The sequence below is a fragment of the Budorcas taxicolor genome, chromosome 21 (assembly GCF_023091745.1).
Source record: "Budorcas taxicolor isolate Tak-1 chromosome 21, Takin1.1, whole genome shotgun sequence".
NCBI lineage: Eukaryota > Metazoa > Chordata > Mammalia > Artiodactyla > Bovidae > Budorcas > Budorcas taxicolor.
The window spans coordinates 50,492,462-50,511,197 of NC_068930.1; the positions used below are offsets into that span (position 1 = coordinate 50,492,462).

The 18,736-nt window shown below is 43.6% G+C and overlaps 1 pseudogene; it reads left to right on the top strand.

Annotated features, from left to right (window-relative positions):
* The first annotated feature begins 1,130 nt into the window (after nucleotides 1-1,130).
* Nucleotides 1,131-18,341, top strand: LOC128066483 (ferritin light chain-like; annotated as a pseudogene).
* Nucleotides 18,342-18,736: the final 395 nt, after the last annotated feature.

Consider the following 18,736-nt stretch of genomic DNA (forward strand, 5'->3'; position numbering starts at 1 on the left):
TCATTAGAAGGACTGATGCTGAAGCTCCAGTACTTTGGCCATGGATGCTGGGAAAGATTGAGAGGAAAAGGAGAAGGGGATGACAGAGGATGAGATGGCTAGATGGCATCATTGACTCAATGGACATGAGTTTGAGCAAACTCCAGGAGATAGTAAAGGACAGGGAAGCCTGCAGTGCTGTAATTCATGGGGTCACAAAGAGTCAGACACTGAATAATATCAAGAGTTAGTGACTGAATAATATCAAGGCAAGTAAATCCAAGTGTAGATTATAATTGAGTGACGGGAGAGAACTTTCATTTTACTGGTCAAAAAATCTTGAAATAAACAGTGGCAAGTTTTGGGTGATTTGTTTTCAAATCAAAGAAGATTTTCAGGATGGAAAGGGGAATAAAGAGAAGGAGGAAATTCTCTGGCAGTTCAGTGGTTAGGACTAGGCACTTTCAAGCCCTGGTCAGAGAATTAAGATCCTGCGAGTCACATGGCATGGCCAAAAGATAACTGGGGGGGAAAAAAGCTAATAGAGGAAGTTAAGAAGTGAGGAGGAGGAGTGAGTTTGAAACAGGAGGCAATGCAGAGTTATCCTGGCTGAGAATCCAGGGCCAGGTGGCTTCTGGCAAGGACCTTACTCAATGACATCTTCCTGTCTTATCTTTTGAAATCAACAAACAAAACCAACACGGCTTGGGCTTGGTCTTCATACTCATAAGACAAAGGAACCAAGGCTCTTGGAGGTCAAGCAACTTGCAGGCAGCTGTAGATCTGGGATTCAAACTCAGGGCTGACACACCAAAGACATGCTTGCCACCAGACCCCACCACCTCTAGCAATTAATACCCTGGGATTTGCTACCTCACTGCTCCTTCCACTTCTGTTTCCTATAGCGGATTGACACTGTCAGGGCCAGGAGGCTTGTGTCATGCGTCAAATACCGTGAAAGCCCCACTCTCTGGGGACCTTTCCATTGTCCAATAGAGAGTAATTAAATGAACCAGCTAGAAATCACACTTCCTGGCAATTGTGTTCGCAGCTGCCGCCGCGCCGCCGTCGCTCTGCAACGCCAGCACCGCCTCTAGCTCGCCGAGCTCCAGCCGAAGGAGAAGGCGGGTAAGTAAGGAGGTCTCTATACCATGGCTCGTACAAAGCAGACTGCCCGCAAATCGACCGGTGGTAAAGCACCGAGGAAGCAACTCGCTACAAAAGCCGCTCGCCAGAGTGCGCCCTCTACTGGAGGGGTGAAGGAACCTCATTGTTACAGGCCTGGTACTGTGGCACTCCGTGAAGTTAGACGTTATCAGAAGTCCACTGAACTTCTGATTCGCAAACTTCCCTTCCAGCGTCTGGTGCGGGAAATTGCTCAGGACTTCAAAACAGATCCGCGCTTCCAGAGTGCAGCTATTGAAGGCAAGTGAGGCCTATCTGGTTGGCCTTTTTGAAGACACCAACCTGTGTGCTATCCATGCGAAACGTGTAACAATTATGCCAAAAGACATCCAGCTAGCACGCCACATACGTGGAGAATGTGCTTAAGAATCCACTATGATGGGAAACATTTCATTCTTTAAAAAAAAAAAAAATTCTCTTCTTCCTGTTATTGGTAGTTCTGAACGTTAGATATTTTTTTCCCATGGGGTCAAAAGGTACCTAAGTATATGATTCCAAGTGGAAAACAGGGGACAGAAATCAGGTATTGGGAGTTTTTCCATTTTCATTTGTGTGTGAATTTTTAATATAAATGTGGGGACATAAAGCATTAATGAAAGTCAAAATGTTTCAGTGAACAAGTTTCAGCAGTTCAACTTTATAACAATTATAAATAAACCTGTTAAATTTTTCTGGACAATGCCAGCATTTGGATTTTTTTAAAACAAGTAAATTTCTTATTGACTGTAACTAAATGGTGTTTGTAGCATTTTTATCATGCAGTAGATTCCATCCATTCACTATACTTTTCTAACTGAGTTGTCCTACATGCAAGCAATGTTTGTAATGTTGTCTGTCTTCTGTGCTGTTCCTGTAAGTTTGCTATTAAAATACATTAAACTATTAAAAAAAAAAAAAAGAAATCACACTTCCTGAGAAGGAAAAGACAGGCTCAGTCTAGTTCCTTATTAACAACAATGGCAGCAACAACACACAGAGTCCCATCACGACAGCATAACCCAGACTTTGCTTTACTCTCCGGTCATGGGAATTCTGGAGGCTTCCCCTGTGACTCAGTGGTGAAGGATCCGCCTGCAATACAGGAGACACAAGCTCTACTCCGGGGTTGGGAAGATGCCCTGGAGAAGGAAAGTCAGACCACCCGCTCCAGTATGCTTGCCTGGAGAATTCCATGGACAGAGGAGCCTGGCGGGCTACAGTCCATGGGGTTGCAAAAGACTTAGTGACTAAACAACAACATGGAAATTTAGACTTTCTTTTTAATTGGTGGATCCATCTCCTTATGATTTTTTGGCTTTTATTTATTTATTTGGCTGCACTGGGTCTTAGTTGCCTAATGTAGCATGTGGAATCTAGTTCCCTGACCAGGGATCGAACTGGTTCCCCTGCCTTGGGAACCAGGAGTCTTAGCCACTGGACCACCAGGGAAGTTCCTGGGCTTGGAGTTTTTAAATCAAGGAGGGTGCACATTCAGACTCCAAGAGCAGCGTGTGGACCCGGGTGCTCTGAAATGGTTCACCTTTCCTAGGCTGGTCCCATATCCCAGAGATGTCCGGCTGCCATGTTCTGCAGTCCTGAGATAGAGCCTCTATAAAAGAACGTGTTATTACATGAATTCCTTTTATGCTGCAGAACACAAGGGCAAAGGCAGTCACAGGCAAGCCTCAGACACTCTCTGTGGAAGTCCACACTTGCTGTAAATCACCTGTGGTGGTGATGCTGGGTCAGCCCAACCAGGGCCCACTGTCCTCGCCAGGCAGCACGCCTGTGTTTAAAGCTGCTGCAAGGAAGAGCTTCCCTGAGTGAAGTCTCAACCACCATCCCATGCTGATACTCAGATATTTCCCTGCTTTTAAAGGCATTTTCTTTCACTTTATCACAAGTGTCATCAATAGGTTATTTATATTTTGAACTCTATTGAAAAGGGGATTATATCAGGACATTTAATTTTAGTTAAGAAAATATAGAAATTACTCCCATGTATGAAAAGCAGTGCTTTAAAATGAAAGAAAATAGTTCACTTCTCACTGTCACAGCAGTAGCACTGGTAAGTACTTCTAAATTGCTCCACTTTGCTATTGTCTGAGGTCCTTGATAAGCATTCCGCATTTTAAGCTTTATCTATTTCCCATCATTAAAAAGCTCATTAGTTAGTCAGCATACTGGTACTTTCTTTACAGTTCACAAATTCAGATTATAACCTTATGGCCTATAAATGGTGCCACTCGTTAGATCATCCAAAACACTAGTGTAGAGACATTTAATGGGTAAGATTTAAAATTAGATTTCCACATTTAGAAGTCTCAATAAAATCCTGGACTGCTTAATGTTTTATTGAGAGACATAAAATCAATAGTATTTTATTGTATGACAGGACTCGGCGTCTCACTGAGCTATTGTAATGTTTAGCCTGCGGTCAACACTGCCCAGATCGTACCTAAATTAGGATTAGGACACATGGACTTAGTGAACCCAAGCCTAAAGTTTTGATGCTAGGTTCTTTTTTCCCTGCTCTAATGTAAGTGGTATTTCCTGTTTCCATAGTGGTCAAGTTTTGCAATGATGTCGCCCCTCGTATGGCTTTATTGTGAAGTCAACATATCTTCAGGATTTGGGCAGTCTATAAGAAGCAGCCCACTAGTCACTGACTGATAAGCCATGGATCAGGTAAGAACCCAGTGACCTCCATACCTAGGGAACCTCAAGATGTGCAGAACATTACTAAGGATATGACAGAATGCTGGCTATCTTGACCTGAGATCAGTAATTGGGAGGAAGGAAAGAGAGTGGCAAAGAGTGCCTTGGAAAAATGGAACCCATAGACAAAGCATTGTTCTGTCACCCTGGCTTGAAACAAGGGGCAAATGCAAACTTACCAAACTACGTACTGAATGAAAGAGGAGGAAGCGAAGTGCCGATGAACACTGGGAACACCACCAAATGACAAAGAACCAAGAGCAAACATTTTCTGAGGGTCCCTAGAAAATACAGACACACACCACACCCCTACATCCTCTTCCATGCTATTCTTCTTTCTACTTGACATTTTGTCCTGAAGTGGATACCATCGATTTCAACGGACTCATAATACATTTCTACTGCCATCGTTCCCTAAGGTGACCTACCCAACTTCCACTGCCACCCCATGTAATAGTGAACTACATCCCGGTGTACAGTGTGAGAGAATGAGGCTGAAGGATGATGGCAGAGCCGCGTGCAGGTGGTGGGCAAAGGTGGGGTGGTTCTGGTTACAATCTGTGAGGCATGGCATTCCCCGGTAAAGTGCTCTAGGCTGGGTCTAAAGCTTCTTATGCTGGAGAACTTGAGGAACTATGATTTCTGTCCTATGCTGCACTTGACAGATAGGCACATAAGTAATTTTACCAAAAATAAACTTGACTGCTTACCTCACTTACAAATCTAAATTGAGGAGAGTAGTCTCTTTCTTGGCTACTTAGCTCCCTGTTCTTCCATTTTCTTTAATCATCCCTGAATATTCATTGGAAGGACTGATGCTGAAGCTGAAACTCCAATACTTTGGTCACCTGATGTGAAGAGCCAACTTATTAGAGAAGACCCTGATGCTGGGAAAGATTGAAGGCAAAAAAAAAAAAAAAGAAGAAGAAGAAGAAGAAGCGGGTGGCAGAGGATGAGATGGTTAGACAGCACCACCGACTCAGTGGACATGAATTTGAGCAAACTCTGGGAGTTAGTGGAGGACAGAGGAGCCTGGCATGCTGCCGTCCATGGGGGTCACAAAGAGCTGGACACACATGACTTAGTGACTAAACAACAACATACTGACTCTTAACAGTTTCCCTTTCCTCAGCTATCCCTCACCACCAGGTAGCACCGGTTCAATAATTTTTATTCACTGAAGCCTGTCTTTAAGAATCTTCTGTGATGCCCAAGTCCCGGGGCTGCACGGGCCCTCACCCCTTGAGAAGCATATATGACTGTTTTCTAAATACCAGCCTCTCCCTTGCCATATCCCTCCCTGCCTACCCTACCACCTTCTGCACTCCACTCTCACCCCAATACTGTGCACACACAGCCCAAAGACACCAGCTTCAGAGTACAATTCTAGGAAGTCTAGGTACTATTCCCAAGTCTACTGGGCCTGCCTCTGGGAACTTAAAACTATGTTCTAACACAGTGTGGCTTGGCATCTGTAAATCAATAATAAATACTACCTAAATACTGTTAAGAAGCCAGCAGTGAAAAACAGTGGGGGTCACGGAGAATGAAGGTGGTCCACCTGCTCCAAGCCAGTGTAGCTCCTCTATGGAAGCTACAATTGTTCTTGTGTGAAAAAAGGACAGTCCTCTGGGTAGATGCCTCCTTATTAGAACACATATTTCCTTAAACACATTCCCCAACTTTATTGCTATCATTCTTATGACCTTGCTACACCACTGAAAACATCATCTCTACATCTTGGCCAGTCTCTCAAGCTGGGGCAAACCCCTTAAAATCTTTAGCAAAACATTCTTAAGCTCTGGCTCCAAATTTCCCTTGGTCTGCTATTTTTCAAGAATCTTCGCTTGTGTGTGAGGCTCGCTTTATACAACAGCTATGTTTTGGGGAGTGGGCAGTACAATTTCTGTGGTTAGAATTCTGTTTCAGGTATACCAGAGGAGCTCACTATACCAACAACCAATTTGATGAATTATCTTGTAAAGCAAAAAATTCAATGCCTTTCTGTTTCGGAGAGGAGATTTTCTTAAGCCAAGGTACATCTCAGCACCCCCACCTCTTTTGCTGCCTGACCAGGAACATCTGGGACTGGGTGAGGTCTCACCTCAGTTCAACTCGGTAGCAGGTTGTTCTCTGGATGTTTGATTCCTGCCTGCTTCACTCTTCTGGGCAGACTCTGCTCATTCCAATTTCCTCCCGTTTAAACAAACAACACGTTGCTATGTTTCACCACCACAAGTCTGGCCCCAGCCTCTGCCACTGCTCACCTCCCTGACCTCTCCTCCGAAGCCTGGCCCTCCTCAGCCTCTGCAGCCCACAGCCAGCCCCAAGGTCCGATTCCCCAGGCTTATCCTCATGTCTGCAGAAGCCCTTCTGAGCCCCAACAACTGGCTCATACCCTACACAGATGGGGTCTCAGCACTTCCCAGAAATCTGCCTGTTGGGCTGCACCCTGCAGGGCTATCAGGCCTGTCCTTGCCCAGCTCCCAAGACCAAAGAACAAGCTTGGCAACCAGTGATAGAGATATCAGTGGTTTAAAACTTAGGGGGAGCTTACATGTCAGAAGCAGGTCCTGAAGCAACACCTCACCACCCCCGTGTGCTGCTGGTGGCCAGGCTGTGGGCAGAACATGGTGGCCGTCCTCGCTCCTTGCAGCATGGGGTGGTTACCAGTTGGGGAAATTGATATCAGATTGGCACATCGGTTACCGTGGAAATCAGCAAGCTGCATGCCCCTCACCAACCCTTTGATAAGCATTGGAGAGTTCTGAGCTAAAGCTAGGATAATCACCAGCTGAGGCAGGGGCAAATAGGTAAGAGTCAGTCAGGTGAGTAAGGTGTAGGTGAAGCAGGTTCTGGGCAAAGCAGGGATGCACAGAGAGCAAGAGAACAGCCATCTTGGATGGCCTGAACTTCCACCAGAGTTTTGCCTCGCCCATCACTACATTTTAGAAGTCAGGGCTACAGCGGGTGGTGTTTCTTCCTATTATTCAGAGTTTCTGTGGACAGCAATCCATGTCACTCATTCACACAGTAAAGCAGCATGTTATAGCCCAACACCATAATAAAGCACAGAACACATGATGATAGCTCTTAGCCTGGCCATGTCCATGCTCTAAGAGGCAGCCCTCTTATTAACAGGCTGAAAAGGCCCTCCAAACTCAGGAGCCTAGGAGGGAGGGACAGGACAAAGCCTGACCTATGCTGGCTCTGTGTTAGTTAAGACACCTGGCACAGAAGGGCCATACAGAGTTATTTTCTGTGGAAGCTATAGAAATCCAATGCCCACCACTCCTCAATAATCCAGTTCCCTGACATTAAATGTGCAATGACTCACAGCTGTAGAGAAATAGAAACTTACCTACCGTATGTATATTTTGCATGGGTTGCGTGACAGGCAGAATAATGCCCCCCTCCCCGCCCAAAGATGTCCCCTGACCCTGTGGATGGGTTACCTTACATGGAAAAAGAAATGCTGCAGATATGACTGAGTTACGGATTTGTGATGAGGAGATGATCTTGGATCATCCAGGTGGGCCCAGTGTAATAACATAGATCCTTAAAACTAGAGACTCTTTCCCACTCGTGGTCAGAAGGAAACATGACTACCGAAGAACAGTGAGAGAAAACGTGGCTCTGAAGAGACACAACCCAAGGAGTGTGGGTAGACTCTAGAAGTTGGAAAAGGTGAGGAAAGGAATGCAGCCCTAGTGACACCTTGATTCTAGCCCAGTGTGACCCCTTCCAGACCTCTGATGAGAAGAGCCAACTCACTGATGCTGGGTAAGAGAAGGGAGCGACAGAGGATGAGATGGTTGGATGGCATCACTGACTCAATAGACAGGGGTTTGAGCAAACTCAGGGAGATCCCACAGGACAGGGAAGGCTGGAGTGCTGCAGTTCATGGGGTTGCAAAGAGTTAGACATGACTTATCAACTGAACAACAATAGGAAACAAACACAGTCTGGAAGAGTAGTTCGCTGAAGTCATTGCCACAGTTTATCTTACTTAAATGCTACAAGAGCTTTCATCACATCTCACCTCCCAGAGGTCTTCTGGAAACAAATTACTCCCTTGCTGTTTAATTTTTCTTTTTCCCTTCACATGTAGGCTGAGGCTTCATCAGACTTATTCCACTAGAAGGCTCCAGCAATACTATCTCAGTGCATAGCCTCCCAAACAGGAGATCGAACCAGTCCATCCTAAAGGAAATCAGTCCTGAATATTCACTGGAAGGACAGATGCTGAAGCTGAAACTCCACTACTTTGGCCACCTGATGAGAAGAACTGACTCATTGGAAAAGACTCTGATGCTGGGAAAGATTGAAGGCAGGAGGAAAAGGGGATGACAGAGGATGCGATGGTTGGATGGCATCACCAACTTGATGGACATGAGTTTGAGCAAGCTCCGGGAATTGGTGATGGACAGGGAGGCCTGGAGTCGCAAATAATCAGACACGACTGAGCGACTAAACTGATAGCCCCCAACAAGAACAATCCACACAGAATGCTACATTTTCTCCCTCAAAAAGGGGAGATGGAGGGTATCATGTTGGGGGCAGCGAATGTATTAACCAAAGACACGCTCCAGGGAAGAAGAATTAAAAGAAGATGTTTTGACTAGCTTGACTGTGGCACTTCATCCCCGGAGTCATTCCCTCAAGTCTAAATTGCCGCTGACTGGGTAGTTTTCCCTCTAAAAGCTTCGGGGATGCCGTGTGTGCTGCCCTGGAGGAAGGCCTGAGGGGAGAAGACAATAGCTGTGAAAGAATCAGAGCTCTCACTCCTAACCACTCCCCTCCCCAACCAGGAAAAGTTAAGAAAACCACCAAATGTGGCCTCAGAAAAATGCCTAGTCAAGCAGTTGTTTCGTCCCTGCCTGTTGAACATTTGGGTTGCCCAATGCAAATGTTAAAGCTGTGTTCAAACCAGAAAAAATAAAAATAATAAGCTGTCAGAATAATTACTAAGAACATGCAAGGATTATACAAAGTAAACTGCAGCCTGCAAAAAAGAGAATTGCATGTTAGCTAATTGTTAATTTTAGCAATCGCAGTGGCTAATTACCACGGCTCACATTGACTATTAGCTTGATGCCCCAGCACCTGCTTTCTCCAATGAACAGATTTCTTCATCGCTAGCACAGGAGCAAAATGTGTAATTATTGGCCATCATTGGGGCGATTTTTCAGTGATTCTTTTGTGCGATGTGAATAAAGCATAATGACATATTTTATTAGAGGGCAAATAGCTGTTTGTTAATGGAAATGATTTGAAATCCAAAAAAAAACTAGAAGCTAGGAGCATGTTTTCGGTATCAGCATGAATTCAAATGTATTTTCTTTTAACTCTTTATAAAAGGAGCATAGAAATCAAATCTAAACTGAGTATAATATATTTAATGATATGTACAAACACAGCATTGATTAATTACCTCAAATGCTTTCACTGGTACACCATTTATTTTGTTTCAGTCATGTGTTAAATTTTAGTATTTCATATTTAAATTCTTATTTCTTGGTCCGAGAGTCTTGGCGAAGCTGACCTGCGTCACACCTCATTTCCTGGAGAACTCTTTTCATTGGTATACATGGCACTTTGGGAGAGCTCTGAAAACCCAGGCTCTTTGCTTTGAGAGCTGACGTACTGGCATCTCCCTAAAAAGATGGCCATGAATTAGGTTATCAACACCCAACTGTCAGCCACTGGGTGGATTGTACGTTGTAAATAAGGTGCCCTGAGGATAAGACTGGAACTCTTTCAGGCTTGGAAATGACCTTCTTTTCCCTTTCATGACAAAATTAATAGATCTACTACTGGAATCTATTAAATAATAAAAGCAACGTCCATCTTCAGCTAAGGGATATAAATGATCATATAAGAGTACGTATGTATGTGTGTTTACTTATCTACTGGAAAACAGTACTGCCATTGGTCATAATGCAACATAGCAGGGTCTTTTCTTTCAACTCTGTCCCCGACAAGGTTCTCAAACCTCTGTCTAGCCTCTGTTTTCTTCTCCTACCCCTACCCCCAACCAATTTTTATGTTCTTATAATGGATAATAATTCTAATTATGGTGCTATGAAGTTTGAGTATAAAGTCCTCTGAAACTCTCAAATGCAAAAAAAAAAAAAAAAATTCATTTAAGAATGGATTCATGAAGAATTAATACTAACATGATCAGCTTACCCTGTTGGTTTGATCAAGCTCAGGGGTAAAAAGCTGGTTTGGAGTGTTTAATTCCACCACATATTTATTTGTGTGTCTATAAACACCCTGTGCTGAATTCTTCCTAAACCATGACACAAGAAAAGGCGCCTCTCGTTCTCCACAGCAAAGATTAAAGGGCTGTGCTTGAGATGTGTTTGCCGAGCTTTCGTCACTCCATTCCACTCAGGTTGGATTATGAAAGTTGTGTATTTTCAAAGGTCACTGGAAGGCAACCCACCTCTGTTTCCTGAGTGTGGAGAACTGGCTCCTAATTGCCAGGCTTATTGTTTTATTACCACTGTTTACAAACAGGGAGAAACTCCCTTGAATGGGCATGTCCCTTTCTTACCACAGGCCTCCCCACTAGTTTAAGATGTAGATAAGTTCAGTATTCAGGTTCACTGTTTGACCCATTAAACTGGTATTGAGGTATAATTTGTGTGTTTTCCCAGTACCGTTGCACATAGAATGGGGTTCATTTCCACACGTTTGAATAAATTTATCCAGTTCAGTGAACCTGTTGTGAGGCTCAGCAAAACTCAGTAGGTGGCTTTAAAGTCCTGTAATTAGCCCATTACAGAAAATCTGTACTTTGGATTTTTGCACATTGGTTAATAAGCATAACATGCTTCATATATAAATAACATTACATTAAATGATGCAATATAAAGGAATTAAAGGCCAATGGAGTTAAACAAAATACTTGAAAGAGACCTCAAATTAGCATGTTTAATTCCAACTCACTGCACAGGAAAAGCCTCTGGCTCTTACTGTACAGCGCTCCCCACGAGCTCAGGATGACGCCGGCTGTGCGCGAGGGGCCGGGCTCTCTGTCTGCGTGGCCTAGAGTCATCTGTCGACTCTGTTAAGTTCAAGGTGGGTTTACCTTTACCTCATTTCCTTTCACTTCTAATTATGGACAAGGAGATGAGTTGAGGGGACAGAAGAAAAAATAAACATTAAAAAGAAAAAAAAAGATCTTCACCTCTCTGTGGAATGAAATTCTATTTCCATTTAAACATCAAATAAAGTGTAACAGTAGGGTAAACCTGCTCCAATGAATCAAGAACAAGTACGACACAAAGATGAAGTCACCCTATAGTCATATAAAGAGTAACAGGAAAAGAGTTGAACTACCACTCCACAGAGAAGGTAAGCTTCCTGAAACCAAGAACCCTGATGGTCTTTGCCTTTATATTCCCCCTCCCCCCAACCTCCACCAGCAGTTCCTTCATTCGTTTATTCACCCCACTGTTTATTGAGCACCTTCTGCATATCAAGCACAGCAACAGGTTTTTGGAAATGGCAAATAAAAGAAACTGTAGAAAAGAAATTGACTAGTTAGCCAAAAATCGATCCTGCAAAATTAATTCATCAAATGATCAAATACCGAATCACTAATTTGTCAGATTTACCAAATGTAATAATCAAAACAAGTTTAACTATTTATACAACTTACACAATTTTTATAGGATAGTCTTAGTTGGTTAGTTTTTATTGGCTTTTTATAGCAGCATTTTGAAGAACCATAATGTATCAAAACCTATGGATACTTTAATCTTCTCATAGACAAATTTTTATATTCATAAAATGTCATATTTTACCAAAATTTTAGTTATTTTTTAAAGAAATATTTAGCCTTACACAGATTTCTTTAACTCATCTACAGTTCTGTCAACTCTTTAGCGTTCTAGGATTATTTTTGTCAGTTTCCTAAGATGAATATTGGCTTCAGTATATGATGCTGTTGCTTCATTATTTCCAAGCTCATTTCTAGTTTTACCTACCATTTTAGTATTTTTAGAAATTTTAACCAAGGTTTAAATCCTTTTTTGTAAACTTCAGTTTTATGGTAACATGTAAATCAAATTTAAACTTCTGCCATTCATTTAATCTTGCCAATCCCTTATGAGCCTCTTGACTTCATTTATGCAACTTTGAACACATGTGCCCTTTTATTTTAGATTTTTTGATGCATTACAACCATGTAAAAGTACCCTAGTTTTCCATTGCTAGAAAATAAAAATTGAATCTTCAGTTCAGTTGCTCAGTCGTGTTCGACTCTTTGTGACCCCATGGACTGCAGCACACCAGGCCTCCCTGTCCATCACCAACTCCCAAAGTTTACTCAAACTCATGTTCATTGAGTCGGTGATGCCATCCAACTATCTCATCCTCTGTTGTCCCCTTCACTTCCTGTCTTCAATCTTTCCCAGCATCAGGGTCTTTTCCAGTGAGTCAGTTCTTCGCATCAGGTGGCCAAAGTATTGGAGGTTCAGCTTCAGCATCAGTCCTTCCAATGAATATTTAGGACTGATCTCCTTTAGGATGGACTGGTTGGATCTCCTTGCTGTCCAAGGGACCCTCAAGAGTCTTCTCTAACACTGCAGTTGAAAAGCATCAATTCTTCGGCATGCAGCTTTCTTTATAGTCCAACTGTCACATCCATACATGACTGCTGGAAAAACCAAAGCTTTGACTAGATGGACCTTTGCTGGCAAAATAATGTCTCTGCTTTTTAATAAGCTGTCTAGGTTGGTCATAGCTTTTCTTCCAAGGTGAAAGCATCTTTTAATTTCATGGCTGCAGTCACTATCTGCAGTGATTTTGGAGCCCCCCAAAATCAAGTCTGCCACTGTTTCCCCAAGTATTTGCCATGAAGTGATGGGACCAGATGCCATGATCTCAGTTTTCTGAATGTTCAGTTTTAAACCAACTTTTTCACTCTCCTGTTTCACTTTCATCAAGAGGCTCTTTAGTTCTTCTTTGCTTTCTGCCATAAGGGTAGTGTCATCTGCATATCTGAGGTTATTGATGGGGATCCCCGGCAATCTTGATTCCAGCTTGTGCTTCATCCAGTCCAGCATTTCTCAGGATGTACTCTGCATATAAGTTAAATAAGCAGGGTGACAATATACAACCTTGACATACTCCTTTCTTGTTTTGGAACCAGTCTACTGTTGCATATCCAGTTCTAACTGTTGCTTCTTGACCTGCATACTTCTAATTTCCATAATTGTTTAATTTTTTTCAAATATAACCATAATTAATAATCTTTTTACAATTGCTCAGGCTTCCCTGATAGCTCAGTTAGTAAAGAATCCACCTGCAATGCAGGAGAGCCCGGCTGGTTGGGAAAATCCCCTGGAGAAGGGATAGGCTACCCACTCCAGTGTTCTTGGGCTTCCCTTGTGGCTCAGCTGGTAAAGAATCTGCCTGCAATTCGGGAGACCTGGGTTTGATCCCTAGGAGAAGATTCCCTGGAGAAGGGAAAGGCTACTCACTCCAGTATTCTGACCTAGAGAATTCCATGGACTGTATAGTCCAAGGGGTCTCATAGACTGAGTGACTTTCACTCTTACTATCACTTACAATTGCTTGGGGGCATGGTAGACTTGTTTCTAGCGATTAAATTTTTAAATTTCAGCATTACACATAGGATGAGATTGTTTCACTTGACTTAGTTTCCCCATCTTTCTGAATATCATTTAGGATTCCTCTTTAAACATTTTTACATTCTTTCACCAATCCTTCAAATGGCGTATTACCTTAATTTTATATGACTAGCAATTAGTGTCTAAGATCCCTGCATTTCATGTGAATTCAGTTACTCTGAATTCCTCTTCAGCAATTTCATACTTAAGGGAATGAATGTCAGATTTGGGGTACTAATCTCTAAGTTTTGGTTACTGGTTATTAATTACTCTTTCTTGAATATTTGATATATACTCTAAAAGGCTAAACCAGTCTATAATCCTTAGCTTTTAACAATCCAATATTCCTTAAAATGCTTAAAATTCTTAAAATTCCCTAAAAAATTAAAACCAATCAACTAAATCTTCATGGAAATCATCAAAAGCTTTTAAAATATTCTCTCCAATACAACTGGCTGTATAATTTATAACAGAAAAATAACTTACTCTGTTAAACTGGTACATTGCTAAATGTAGCAATAACTCCAAAAACTGGACTTCAGCAAATTATTTTTATAAGTGACTCAGAGCTAAAAATAATGAAAAAACAACAATAAAACAGCCTGGCCCTTGCCCTCATGGAGCTTACAACTGAGACAGGCATGAATCAAGAATCCTATTTCCCAGGTTAATGATATCAGGAAGGCATATCGTGGGGGAACTGCCTCATTAGGGAGGCCAGGTCTGGAAGCAGAAAATTAACCAGGCAAAGCTGAGGGAAAGTGGCCTTCCAGGAAGAGAGAAAAGTGTGTGCAAGGCCCACACCTACAGCATGGATCCGGAAGAGGCCCCTATGACTGTCAAATGAATGATCTGCTGTTTGAGACTTCAGATTCGATGACCCCTCCCTCAGAGAATGATCCTCCTCGAAGCTAAGGGGTCCTTTGACCTGCCTCCTGCAGAGTGTGTCTGGGAGGCCTGCCCAGCTAAGATCAGCCAGGGCACAGGTGTGTGCCCTCTCACCCACACAGGGAGGCCTTCTGTGTCCCTCACCCCACCCTTGGTTCTGTCTCAGAGTTTCCCTAGAACAAGTTTTTCTTGTTGAAGAGCGAGAAACTTACTGGCAGTAGCTGAAGGCATTGTCAGCCATCACCAATTCTCCAAAGACAAGCATTCCTAAAGACTGTCATTAATTAGCTTCATCCTAAATAACCTCACAGAACATCAGCTCTTGCAGCACTTGCCTGATTTTCAGGCTTATTTTCTCAGAATTTACTTCTCTGATGAGGGACACGAGATTCCCTTCTGGGGGTGGTCTGAAATGCAGAGTGCAGGAACTCACCCCAAACTCACAGAATCAAAATTTTACAGGAAAAGGATCTGGGTCTTTTCATTTTAATAACCACACCCCCTCCAGGTGTTGGTTCAGCGGGTAAAGAATCTGCCTGTGATGCAGGAGACACAGAAGATGTGGGTTCAATCGCTGGCTCAGGAAGATACCCTGGAGAAGGAAATGGTACCCCACTCTAGTATTCTCGCCTGAAAAAAATCCCAGACAGAGGAGTCTGATGGGCTACAGTCCAAAGGGTCTCAAAGAGTCGGATACGACTGAGCAACTAAGCACGCATACAGGTAATTTTACATCGTAAAATTTGAGAACCACTAGTATGAATGTTCAATAAATAAAACTTGAAGAAAATATTGTGGCAGGGTTTACCAGATGGGTTTTTACCTGTTGCTTTGAGTAACTGTTGGTTTTTCTCTTGCCTTCATGTTGGAAAATTTGGGTTGGGGAAAGGGCATTGCTGGTCTTTCTCTCCTAACACCAAGCCAAATGCTTCTCTGGGAGCTCTGTTCTGGGCTCCATGTATCAGCACCGATTTGCTTTGCACACACACTGGGGCTTAGGGCGTCTGGATCTCGGCATATCCCAGGCTGAGAGCCACAGCTCCTAGGCGGGCCAGGGGAACATCTCTTTCACACCTGGGCCCACCTCCCTGCATCAGCTATCTCCATGTTCAACTGTGGGACAGCACCTTCCTAGCAAGAGAAATGTCTGCGCCTTCACTCAGCATCCTTTCATTTCCTAACTGCCCCCCTGGACCACCCGCAGTGTATAAGTTAGGTAGAAATGAGATTTCTAGGTAAGCTATTTTGGGTTGACATCCATAGCATTATTGCCCAGAGCCCCTAGAGTTTGGTTTGCTCTGGGTAAGCAGTTCCCATAAAGGTGTATAAATACCCACTGAGTTCAAGTGTTCCATGGGAAGTTCACTTAGGAGAGGAGTTAAAGAAAACTGTGAAGCTAGAGAAAAGGAAGAAGTATTAAGAGCTCAGATTATGGACTGAAACAGAACTTGGTCATCCTCCTGCTCTTTCCCAGAATTGTAGCATATAAGTGGGAAAGCCATCCAGCTGCTCAGCTTAGTTCCCTCCCAGTGACATGGGGGTAATAATAGCTTCTCCCTCATGTCATGTTGAGATGATCAAATGAGACAATGTTTATAAAGTCCCCAGTACATCTGGCACACAACCCTCAAACATTTTCAGTTAGCTTTCATAATTTTTAAAATAAACTGACTAGTCCTGCCTGATAACCTGAATGGCAAATAGACATTATAGAGTTTATCTTTAACCAAACAAGGGTACAAAGTGAGAAAGCCCATGATGTCACCTATATTACACACAACCTTCTTGCCTTAGAAAGAGGGGCACTTGTAGGAATCTGGTTATTTCTCAAGGAATGAGGCACAACAGAAGCACAAGGGACTTCCTGTGTGTGTACCTGAAAGTTTGGGGGCTCGTTGTTTACAGCTCTTCACCATCAAAATGGGCTTTCCTGGTGGCTCAGTTGATAAAGAATCCGCCTGCAATGCAGAGGACTACCTGCAATGCAGGAGACCTGGGTTCTACCCCTGGGTCGGGAAGATCCCCTGGAGAAGGAAATGACAACCTACTCCAGTATTCATGCCTGGGAAATCCCATGAACAGAGGAGCCTGGCAGGTTACAGTCCATGGGGTTGCTCAAGAATCAGACACAACTTAGCAATTAAATCACCACCAATGATAGATCAATAACAAGGATCTTGCAGGTGAAATTTATTCACTCAAGAGGTATTTATTGTATACTCACAATGTGTAAGGCAGTAAATTGGTTTAGACTGGATCCTCCCAAGATGTCTACAGTTACTCAGGGTGACGAAATATATAAAAACAAAAGAGAGGCTGAAAGACAAGTTGCTTTCACAGTTCAGAAGAGGAACAGATTCCTTCTTAGTAGGACAACAGAAAGCTTCATGGAGGAGACAGCATTTAACCTAGGACTTGCATGAGGAAAAGGAATTAGACAACCGGATGTGGGAGTGAGGAGATCCCCAAAGAGAAGGCCCAGTGAAGTCAGGAGGTATAGATAGAAGTCAGAAGAGATACAGAAAACAGAGTCATCTATTAGTTTGAGTGAACTACAATGAGATACTTTTCACTGAAGTTTCCCAAGGAAACTCGAGGTGTTTACTTGGGAGTTCTCTAGGGAAACAAGAAAGCTTCTTTATTAAGGTAGACAGTTAAAACAGGAAGCATCCCCTACATATGTATTCTACTCAGTTTTTAAAAGAGGTTATCCCTTGGTAAGGACTTCCCTGGTGGCTCAGATGGTAAAGAATCTGCCTGCAATGCGGGAGACCTCGGCCCAATCCCTGGGTCAGGAAGATTCCCTGGAGCCCCGGAGAAGGGAGTGGCTGCCCACTCCAGCATTCTTGCCTGGAGAATCCCATGGACAGAGGAGCCAGGAGGACTATAGTCCATGGGGTCGCAAAGAGTCAGACATAACTGAACGACTAAACATGCACATGTCCCTTGGTAAATATTCCAGGTGAAAATATTGTCATTAGATTTTTAAGGTGATGATATAAAACCTCCAATGATCCAGAGACTAACAGTTTAACATACAACAGATTTTCACCATTTGTGCCATCCTTTTTTTCTTTCTTTCTTATTTTAATTAACTATAAAGCAACACCCCACCCCCACCCCCCGCATGTACCTCTCAGGATGTGGTGAAGATTTTGTTAGTTGATCATGGCATGAACTATCTCATGAAAAGAATTATCCAGTAGTGCACTCATTGGTCCTGCAGCTCTGTCCTTTGTTTCAACAATATATGGACAGAACAGACCCCAGGGACACCCCTTGCTCCAGCCTCAGACCACCCTCCATCCTTTTCAACAGTTGCAACCTTCAGAATCAGCCAATCAGCCATCTTTGGCCACTGGAACCAGCCAGTTCTCTGAGCTTAGTTCCTTATTACCGATCACCATGAGCTTCCAGGTCGTCAGAATTATTCCACCGAGGTGGAGGCCACCGTCAATATACACCTACAGGCCTCCCATACCTACCTCTCTCCGGACTTCTGTTTCCACCGGGAGGATGTGGTTCTGAAGGGCGTGGGACCACCTTTTCCGTGAACTGGGTGAGGAGAAGCGCCAGGGTGCCAAGCATCTCTTGAAAATGCAAAACCAGTACTGCTGCGAAGCAGTCTTCCAGGACGTGCAAAAGCCATCTCAAAATGACTGGGGTAAAACCCAGGACACTATGGAAGCCGCCATGCCCAGGCAGAAGGGCCTCGACCAGGCCCTTTCAAATCTGCGTAGCCTAGGTTCAGCCCACCAGTCCTCCACCTCCGACTTCCTGGAAAGCCGCTTCGTGGAAGAGCAGGTGAAACTCATCAAGAAGATGGGAGACCAGGTGACTAACCTCTATAGGCTGACTGGGCTAGTCAAGTATCTCTTTGAAAGTCTCACCCTTAGGCAGGACTGGGAGCCTCCAAGCCCAGCTTCCTTTGGGGAGACCCTCTGATGTCAGGGCTTCCGCTTGAAGCCTCTCTGTGCAGCCAGGAGGTAGTCTTTTTAACCACCCTGGAGCCCTCTCCGAAGCCGTGGACCAAACTGAAACAAGTTTTTTGCGGGGGGAGGGGGAAGAATTACCCAGGTGATCACCATGATTAGAACATTTGGAATTCCCAGGTGGCGCAGAGCTAAAGGATCTGCCTGCTGATGCGGGAGTCGCAGGAGATGCGAATTTGATCCCTGGGTCGGGAAAATCCCCTGGAGGAGGCAATGACAACCCACTCCAGTATTTTTGCCTGGAAAATCCCATGGACAGGGGAGCCTGGCAGGCTGCAGTCCACAGGGCTGGGAAGAGTCAAGACACAATTTAGCGACTGATCACGCGCACGGTATGAAAATGCAGTT